Here is a 10906-nt window from a genome sequence, read left to right on the forward strand (position 1 = left end):
CCTGCACTCTCCCTTATAAATTCATCCCTACGCGTTTCGTCCAAGCCAACTCTTCAGGGGACATGCTTGCTTGTAGAGAAGTAGTGCCTATATATTAAAGAAGAGGGAAATAAAGTCCTGCCGCCCTCTATGCTGTCCTGCAGAGAGTGAGGTGAAGATAGGGCCTTAATAAGTAGGAGCCAGGATGTGAAAAAAACATCTACTGGCCTCCTATAGGGCAAACACTTAGTACATATTAGCATAAACAGGCTGTTACAAAATGCGGAATGCAGCGAATCCACGCTGCGGATGTACTCAAAATAGTGTATAATATGAGTGTAAATCATACCGTGTACAAAATATACAGCGATAGCGCTCACCCCGGAAGCGATGATGCACACCGGACTAAACGTGGGATGCCTGATTCTAGGAGCAATACCAGAACTTCCTGTCTTGCGCACTGTGACCGGAAGTTACTGTTGCCCGGCAACCGATATTGCCGGGCCGATATTTGTTTAATTGTAGTCCGTCTTTTGACATGACGTACAGTCATGTTACGGTTGCTAGGTTACGAACATTTCCGGTACAGTGCTGTGTTAGCTATTAAACCAATAGGCAGATTTGTATCACGCTGCCTAAGGAATTATATACTTTGGGCTATCTCTTGTTTTGTTACCATACCGCTCCTTTTTGGGCGATTTGTGCCGGTACCTGCCGGTCTGAGTCTGAGCTTTCAGCTCGCACTGTGGTTGCCGGGCAACGGTAACTTCCGGTCACAGTGCGCAAGACAGGAAGTTCTGGTATTGCTCCTAGAATCAGGCATCCCACGTGCAGTCCGGCGTGCATCATCGCTTCCGGGGTGAGCGCTATCTCCTCTGTATATTTTGTACACGGTATGATTTACACTCATATTATACACTATTTTGAGTACATCTGCAGCGTGGATTCGCTGCATTCCGCATTTTATAACAGCCTGTTTATGCTAATATGTACTAAGTGTTTGCCCTATAGGAGGCCAGTAGATTTTTTTTCACATCCTGGCCCCTACTTATTAAGGCCCTATCTTCACCTCACTCTCTGCAGGACAGCATAGAGGGCGGCAGGACTTTATTTCCCTCTTCTTTAATATATAGGCACTACTTCTCTACAAGCAAGCATGTCCCCTGAAGAGTTGGCTTGGACAAAACGCGTAGGGACGAATTTATAAGGGAGAGTGCAGGGCTGCCTATGTATAGGGGTAGTTGTGGACTGGGCAGAAGCTTTGGGGGATAGACTATTGACAGCCCCATAGGGATTGATATAGGGACTGTCATCCCTTCGTACCCTGGATGTCTACCTAACAGGGGATCATCCGGTGCTTCGTTGCCCTAGTTGTGGAATTGGTGAGACCGTTCCTTATTTATATTCATATTTATTAAATATCAGCAGGCACTGTTTACAATACTGTTGTGAACTCTATTTTTAGGCTCCCTCTAGTGGTCACAAGCGGTACTGTGTAGTGTTGTCTTTCTGCAGGTTGGCTGCATCAGCTGGTTCGTTATCCTTGGTTGGTTTCCTATTTAGCTCACCTGGATACTCAGTTCCTTGCCTGCTATCAATGTATTCAGTGCTCTTCAGATTCCTTGTGATTACCTTGCTCCCAGCCTCTCCAAGACAAGCTAAGTTTTTGTCCGTTCATTTTTTGATTATCAGCATTCATCATGTTTCTTGTCCAGCTTGCTAAGATGTGATCTCCTCGCTTGCTGGTTGCTCTAGGGGACTGAGTTTCTCCCCCCACACCGTTAGTTGGTGCGGGGGTTCTTGAAATCTCAGTGTGGATATTTTGTAAGGGTTTTTTACTGACCGCACAGACCCCTTTACTATTTTCTGCTATCTAGTATTAGTGGGCCTCATTTGCTGAATCTGTTTTCACCCCTGTGTATGTGCCTTCCTCTTACCTCACCGTTATTATTTGTTGGGGGCTTCTATATCTTTGGGGATTATTTCTCTGGAGGCAAGAGAGGTCTTTCTTTCTTTCTCTCTAGGGGTAGTTAGTTCCTCAGGCTGGCTCGAGACGTCTAGGATTTTTAGGCACGTTCACCGGCTACTTCTAGTGTGTTTGGATAGGTTCAGATTTGCGGTCAGTCCAGTTTGCCACCTCCCTAGAGCTTGTCCTATGTTTGTTACTTAGCTGGAGTAATTCGTGATCCTCAACCACTAAGGATCATAACAGTATAGCAGGCCAAAAAAAGTGTTTAATGCATCGCAGAAGTGGGATAAAAAGAAGACCTGAGTACATTTTTTTTTTCTCCTCCTGCTTTTCCTTTGCTGCAGTCTGTTTAGCTTCTTTCATCCCCTTGAACTCTGGGTGGTTTTGAGCTCAGCTGCAGACATGAATGTTCAGACTCTGACTTCTAGTGTGGATCATCTTACTGCACGGGTGCAAAGTATTCAGGATTTTGTTATTCATAGCCCTATGTCAGAACCAAAGATACCCATTCCTGAGTTGTTTTCTGGAGATAGATCTAGGTTTCAGAATTTTAAGAATAATTGTAAGTTATTTCTGTCTCTGAGACCTCGTTCCTCTGGTGATTCCGCTCAGCAAGTTAAAATTGTTATCTCCTTGTTGCGTGGCGACCCTCAAGATTGGGCTTTCTCTCTGGCGCCAGGAGATCCTGCATTGCTTAATGTAGATGCATTTTTTCTGGCTCTTGGACTGCTTTATGAGGAGCCTAATCTTGAGAATCAGGCAGAAAAAGCATTGCTGGCTATTTCTCAAGGCCAGGATGAAGCAGAGGTGTATTGTCAAAAATTTCGGAAATGGTCGGTGCTTACTCAATGGAATGAGTGTGCCCTGGCTGCAAATTTCAGAGACGGTCTTTCTGAGGCCGTTAAGAATGTTATGGTGGGGTTTCCCACCCCTACAAGTCTGAGTGATTCTATGGCTTTAGCCATTCAGGTTGATCGGCGTTTGCGGGAGCGCAAATCTGCTCTGTTGTGAATTTGGATTCTGGGCTCCCCCGGTGGCCGCTTGTGGAATTGGATTTGTCATCCTCTTTCCTGTTTCACCTGGTTCCATCAGTAGTGGGTGTCGCTATTTAAGCTCATTTCTCTGGTGGTTTCTTGCCGGTCAACAATGTTATCTGATGCCTCTCAGTGCTTGTTCCTGCTTCTAGACAACTGCTAGATAAGTTGGACTTTTGTCCATGTTTCATTTTGCCTATTTGTTCCAGTTCACAGCTGAAGTTTTGTTACTGTGTCTGGAAAGCTCTCGTTGATCAGGGATTGCTACTCTGGCGTTATGAGTTAATGCCAGAGTTTAAGGTAATCTCTGGATGGTGTTTTGTTAGTGTTTTTCTGCTGACCATGAAAGTATACTATCTGTCTTCTGCTATCTAGTAAGCGGACCTCAAATTTGCTAAGACTATTTTCCTGCTGCGTTTGTTGTTTCATCTGAACTCACCGTCATTATATGTGGGGGGCTACTGTCTTCTTTGGAATATTTCTCTAGAGGTGAGCCAGGTCTTATATTTCCCTCTGCTAGCTATTTAGGTCTTAGGCCAGAGCTGGGCATCTAGCTATAAATAGGAAATGCTACCTGGCTATTTCTAGTTGCGCGGCAGGCTTAGTTCATGGTCAGTATAGTTCCATCTTCCGAGAGCTTGTCCCTCTATAGGCTTGCTATGATCTCTGCCTGCAGAGATCATGACAGTTTGACCGGCCAATAAAGTGTTAAAGACCCAGGTTGAGAAAGGAGAGTTATAAGAAGTCTGCTGGAATTTTTTTTTTTTTTTTTTTTTTTTTTTTTTTTTCCTCCAGTTTGCCTTGCTGCAGTCTTTTTTCTCTCTCTCCTCCTAATCTCTGTATGGCTCTGTGTGCACCTGACAATAATGGATCTTCAGAGTGTAACTGCGGGTTTGAATAATCTCATCATGAAAGTACAAAATTTACAAGATTTTGTGGTACATGCTCCGGTATCTGAGCCGAGAATTCCTTTGCCGGAGTTCTTCACAGGGAATAGAGCTAGCTTCCAGAATTTCCGAAATAATTGTAAGCTTTATTTGTCCCTGAAGTCTCGTTCAGCTGGAGACCCTGCTCAGCAGGTTAGGATTGTGATTTCCTTGCTCAGGGGTGACCCTCAAGATTGGGCCTTCTCATTGCCAGCAGGGGATCCTGCGTTGCGCGATGTGGATGCGTTTTTTCTGGCCTTGGGCTTGCTTTATGAGGAACCTCATTTGGAACTTCAGGCAGAAAAAACTTTGATGGCACTATCTCAGGGGCAAGACGAAGCTGAAGTTTACTGCCAAAAATTCCGTAAATGGTCTGTGCTTACTCAGTGGAATGAGTGCGCCTTGGCGGCAACTTTCAGAGAAGGCCTCTCTGATGCCGTTAAGGATGTTATGGTGGGGTTCCCTGTGCCTGCAGGTCTGAATGAGTCCATGACAATGGCTATTCAGATTGATAGGCGTCTGCGGGAGCGCAAACCGGTGCACCATCTGGCGGTGTCTTTGGAAAAGACGCCAGAAAGTATGCAGTGTGATAGAATTCTGTCCAGGAGCGAGCGACAGAATTTTAGACGGAAGAATGGATTGTGCTTCTATTGTGGGGATTCTACTCATGTTATATCAGCATGCTCTAGGCGTACAAAGAAGCTTGATAAATCTGTTTCCATTGGCACCATTCAGTCTAAGTTTATTTTGTCTGTAACCCTGATTTGCTCTTTGTCATCCATTGCCACGGACGCCTATGTTGACTCTGGCGCCGCTCTGAGTCTTATGGATTGGTCCTTTGCCAATCGTTGTGGTTTTGATTTAGAGCCTTTGGAGACTCTTATTCCTCTGAAGGGGATTGACTCCACCCCATTGGCTAATAATAAACCACAATACTGGACACAAGTAACCATGCGTATCAATCCGGATCACCAGGAGATTATTCGTTTCCTGGTGCTGTATAATTTACATGACGATTTGGTACTGGGATTGCCATGGTTGCAGTCTCACAACCCAGTCTTGGACTGGAGAGCAATGTCTGTGTTGAGCTGGGGATGTAAGGGTATTCATGGGGACTTACCTGTGGTTTCTATTTCGTCGTCCATTCCCTCTGAAGTCCCTGAGTTCCTCTCTGATTATCAAGACGTCTTTGACGAACCCAAGCTTGGGTCGTTACCTCCGCACCGTGAGTGCGATTGTGCCATAGATTTGATACCGGGTTGCAAATATCCAAAGGGTCGTTTGTTTAATCTGTCTGTGCCGGAACATGCTGCTATGCGGGAATATATAAAGGAGTCTTTGGAAAAGGGACATATTCGTCCATCTTCTTCTCCCTTGGGAGCTGGGTTTTTCTTTGTCTCAAAAAAGGACGGCTCTTTGAGACCATGTATTGATTATCGGCTTCTGAATAAGATCACTGTTAAGTATCAATACCCATTGCCATTGCTTACTGATTTGTTTGCTCGTATAGAGGGTGCTAAGTGGTTCTCTAAAATTGATCTTCGTGGGGCGTATAATTTGGTGCGGATCAGGCAGGGGGATGAGTGGAAGACCGCATTTAATACGCCCGAGGGCCACTTTGAGTATTTGGTCATGCCTTTTGGTCTTTCTAATGCCCCTTCAGTTTTCCAGTCTTTTATGCATGATATTTTCCGCGATTTTCTGGATAAATTTATGATAATATATCTGGATGATATTCTGATTTTTTCTGATGATTGGGACTCTCATGTCCAGCAGGTCAGGAGAGTTTTTCAGGTTCTGCGGTCTAATTCTTTATGTGTGAAGGGGTCTAAGTGCGTTTTTGGGGTCCAGAAAATTTCCTTTTTGGGGTATATTTTTTCTCCCTCTTCCATTGAGATGGATCCCGTCAAGGTGCAAGCTATTTGTGACTGGACTCAGCCCTCCTCTCTTAAGGGTCTTCAGAGATTTTTGGGCTTTGCCAACTTTTACCGCCGATTTATTGCTGGTTTTTCGGATGTCGTTAAACCACTGACTGATTTGACCAGACAAGGCGCTGATGTTGCTAATTGGTCCCCTCATGCTGTAGAGGCCTTTCAGGAGCTTAAGCACCGTTTTGCCTCTGCCCCTGTGTTGCGTCAGCCTGATGTGAATCTGCCTTTTCAGGTTGAGGTTGACGCTTCGGAGATCGGAGCTGGGGCAGTGTTGTCGCAGAAAGGTTCCGCCTGCTCCGTCATTAGGCCTTGTGCCTTCTTTTCTCGCAAATTTTCGCCCGCAGAGCGGAATTATGATGTTGGGAATCGGGAGCTTTTGGCCATGAAGTGGGCGTTTGAGGAGTGGCGCCATTGGCTAGAGGGGGCTAAGCATCAGGTGGTGGTATTGACTGACCACAAAAATTTGATTTATCTTGAGACTGCCAGGCGCCTGAATCCTAGACAGGCGCGCTGGTCTTTATTTTTTTCTCGCTTTAATTTTGTGGTGTCATACCTACCGGGTTCTAAGAATGTTAAGGCAGATGCCCTTTCTAGGAGTTTTGACCCGGACTCTCCTGGTAATTCTGAACCCACAGGTATCCTTAGGGAGGGAGTAATTTTGTCGGCCGTTTCTCCTGATCTGCGGCGGTCCTTGCAAGAGTTTCAGGCGGATAGACCGGATCGTTGTCCGCCTGATAGACTGTTTGTTCCGGATGATTGGACCAGTAGAGTCATCTCTGAGGTACATTCTTCTGCATTGGCAGGTCATCCCGGAATTTTTGGTACCAGGGATTTGGTGGCAAGATCCTTCTGGTGGCCTTCCCTGTCACGAGATGTGCGAGTCTTTGTGCAGTCATGTGACATTTGTGCTCGGGCCAAGTCTTGTAGTTCTCGGGCTAGCGGACTGCTGTTGCCCTTGCCTATTCCTAAGAGGCCTTGGACACACATCTCGATGGATTTTATTTCAGATCTGCCTGTTTCCCAGAAGATGTCTGTCATCTGGGTGGTCTGTGACCGTTTCTCTAAAATGGTCCATTTGGTTCCTCTGCCCAAGTTGCCTTCTTCTTCTGAGTTGGTTCCTCTGTTTTTTCAGAATGTTGTCCGATTGCACGGTATTCCTGAGAATATTGTTTCTGACAGAGGTACCCAATTTGTGTCTAGATTTTGGCGGGCATTCTGTGCTAGGATGGGCATAGATTTGTCTTTTTCATCTGCTTTTCACCCTCAGACTAATGGCCAGACCGAGCGGACTAATCAGACCCTGGAGACATATCTGAGGTGTTTTGTCTCTGCTGACCAGGATGATTGGGTTGCTTTTTTGCCATTGGCAGAGTTCGCCCTCAATAATCGGGCCAGCTCTTCCACCTTGGTGTCCCCGTTTTTCTGTAATTCGGGGTTTCACCCTCGATTTTCCTCCGGTCAGGTGGAATCCTCGGATTGTCCTGGAGTGGATGCGGTGGTGGAGAGATTGCATCACATCTGGGGGCAGGTTATGGACAATTTGAAGTTGTCCCAGGAGAAGACTCAGCGTTTTGCCAACCGTCATCGTCGTGTTGGTTCTCGGCTTTGTGTTGGAGATTTGGTGTGGTTGTCTTCTCGTTTTGTCCCTATGAGGGTCTCTTCTCCTAAGTTTAAACCTCGGTTCATCGGCCCTTATAGAATATTGGAGATTCTTAATCCTGTTTCTTTCCGTTTGGACCTCCCTGCGTCCTTTTCCATTCATAACGTTTTTCATCGGTCGTTATTGCGCAGGTATGAGGTACCTGTTGTACCTTCAGTTGAGCCTCCTGCTCCGGTGTTGGTTGAGGGTGAGTTGGAGTACGTTGTGGAGAAAATTTTGGACTCTCGTGTTTCCAGACGGAGACTCCAGTATCTGGTCAACTGGAGGGGTTACGGCCAGGAGGATAATTCTTGGGTCAATGCATCTGATGTTCATGCTTCCGATCTTGTTCGTGCCTTTCATAGGGCTCATCCTGGTCGCCCTGGTGGATCTGGTGAGGGTTCGGTGCCCCCTCCTTGAGGGGGGGGTACTGTTGTGAATTTGGATTCTGGGCTCCCCCGGTGGCCGCTTGTGGAATTGGATTTGTCATCCTCTTTCCTGTTTCACCTGGTTCCATCAGTAGTGGGTGTCGCTATTTAAGCTCATTTCTCTGGTGGTTTCTTGCCGGTCAACAATGTTATCTGATGCCTCTCAGTGCTTGTTCCTGCTTCTAGACAACTGCTAGATAAGTTGGACTTTTGTCCATGTTTCATTTTGCCTATTTGTTCCAGTTCACAGCTGAAGTTTTGTTACTGTGTCTGGAAAGCTCTCGTTGATCAGGGATTGCTACTCTGGCGTTATGAGTTAATGCCAGAGTTTAAGGTAATCTCTGGATGGTGTTTTGTTAGTATACTTTCATGGTCAGCAGAAAAACACTATCTGTCTTCTGCTATCTAGTAAGCGGACCTCAAATTTGCTAAGACTATTTTCCTGCTGCGTTTGTTGTTTCATCTGAACTCACCGTCATTATATGTGGGGGGCTACTGTCTTCTTTGGAATATTTCTCTAGAGGTGAGCCAGGTCTTATATTTCCCTCTGCTAGCTATTTAGGTCTTAGGCCAGAGCTGGGCATCTAGCTATAAATAGGAAATGCTACCTGGCTATTTCTAGTTGCGCGGCAGGCTTAGTTCATGGTCAGTATAGTTCCATCTTCCGAGAGCTTGTCCCTCTATAGGCTTGCTATGATCTCTGCCTGCAGAGATCATGACACTGCTCATCCTTTGGCGGTATTTTCTGGACAGAGACATGAGTCTATGCAATGTGACCAAACTCTGACCAGAATTGAGCGACAAAGTCATAGACGTCAAAATGGGTTGTGCTTTTATTGTGGTGATTCTACTCAGGTTATCTCAGCATGCTCTAAACGCTTAAAAAAAATCGCTAAACCTTTCACCATTGGTACTATACAGCCTAAATTTATTTTGTCTGTTACTTTGATTTGTTCTTTGTCGTCCTACCCGGTTATGGCTTTTGTGGATTCGGGTGCTGCCCTGAATCTGATGGATTTGTCGTTTGCCAGGCGCTGTGGTTTTGTCCTGGAGCCTTTGGAATTTCCTATTCCTCTGAGGGGAATTGATGCTACGCCATTGGCTGAGAATAAGACTCAGTATTGGATGCAAATGACCATGTGCATGACTCCCGTACATCAGGAGGTGATTCGCTTTCTTGTTCCTCATAATTTGCATGATGTTGTCGTTTTGGGTCTGCCATGGCTGCAGACTCATAATCCAGTTTTAGATTGGAAAGCTATGTCTGTGTCAAGTTGGGGTTGTCAGGGAATTCATGGCGATACTCCGTTGGTGTCTATTGCTTCTTCTACTCCTTCTGAGGTCCCTGAGTTTTTGTCTGACTACCAGGATGTATTTGATGAGCCCAGGTCCAGTGCCCTGCCCCCTCATAGGGATTGTGACTGTGCTATAAATTTAATTCCTGGTAGTAAATTCCCTAAGGGACGACTTTTTAATCTGTCTATACCAGAGCATGCCGCGATGCGGAGTTATATAAAGGAGTCTTTGGAGAAGGGACATATTCGCCCATCTTCTTCCCCTCTTGGTGCAGGATTTTTTTTTGTGGCCAAGAAGGACGGTTCTTTGAGACCTTGTATAGATTATCGTCTTCTGAATAAAATCACAGTCAAATTTCAGTATCCTTTGCCACTATTGTCTGATTTGTTTGCTCGGATTAAGGGGGCCAGTTGGTTCACTAAGATAGATCTCCGTGGTGCGTATAACCTTGTGCGCATTAAGCAGGGAGATGAATGGAAAACAGCATTTAATATGCCCGAAGGCCATTTTGAGTACTTAGTGATGCCTTTTGGACTCTCTAATGCTCCTTCTGTGTTTCAGTCCTTCATGCATGACATCTTCCGAGAATATCTGGATAAATTTATGATTGTTTATCTGGATGACATTTTGGTCTTTTCTGATGATTGGGAGTCTCATGTGAAGCAGGTCAGGATGGTGTTTCAGGTCCTGCGTGCTAATGCTATATTTGTGAAGGGCTCAAAATGCCTCTTTGGAGTACAGAAGGTCTCCTTTTTGGGTTTTATTTTTTCTCCTTCTACTGTGGAGATGGACCCAGTCAAGGTCCAGGCTATTCATGACTGGACTCAGCCTACGTCTGTTAAGAGTCTTCAGAAGTTCTTGGGTTTTGCTAATTTTTACCGTCGTTTCATCGCTAATTTTTCTAGCGTGGTTAAACCTTTGACGGATTTGACCAAGAAGGGTTCTGATGTGACTAATTGGTCTCCTGCGGCCGTGGAGGCCTTTCAGGAACTGAAGCACCGGTTTTCTTCAGCTCCAGTCTTATGTCAACCAGATGTCTCTCTCCCCTTCCAGGTCGAGGTTGATGCTTCTGAGATTGGAGCAGGGGCTGTTTTGTCGCAGAGAAGCTCTGATGGCTCTGTGATGAAGCCATGTGCTTTCTTTTCAAGAAAGTTTTCGCCTGCCGAGCGGAATTATGATGTTGTTAATCGGGAGTTGTTGGCTATGAAGTGGGCATTTGAGGAGTGGCGACATTGGCTCGAAGGAGCTAAACATCGTGTGGTGGTCTTGACTGATCACAAAAACCTGATTTACCTCGAATCTGCCAAGCGCCTGAATCCTAGACAGGCTCGTTGGTCGCTGTTTTTCTCCCGTTTCAACTTCGTGGTCTCATACCTGCCTGGTTCGAAGAACGTGAAGGCTGATGCACTTTCTAGGAGTTTTGTGCCTGACTCTCCGGGAGTTTCTGAGCCGGCTGGTGTTCTCAGAGAGGGAGTGATTTTGTCTGCCATTTCCCCAGATTTGCGACGAGTGCTGCAGAAATTTCAGGCGGATAGACCTGACTGTTGCCCACCAGAGAGACTGTTTGTCCCGGATAGATGGACCAGCAGAGTTATTTCCAAGGTTCATTCTTCGGTGTTGGCGGGTCATCCTGGGATTTTTGGTACCAGAGATTTGGTGGCTAGGTCCTTCTGGTGGCCTTCCTTGTCGCGGGATGTGCGTTCC

This window comes from Ranitomeya variabilis, chromosome 6, assembly GCF_051348905.1.
Source record: "Ranitomeya variabilis isolate aRanVar5 chromosome 6, aRanVar5.hap1, whole genome shotgun sequence".
NCBI lineage: Eukaryota > Metazoa > Chordata > Amphibia > Anura > Dendrobatidae > Ranitomeya > Ranitomeya variabilis.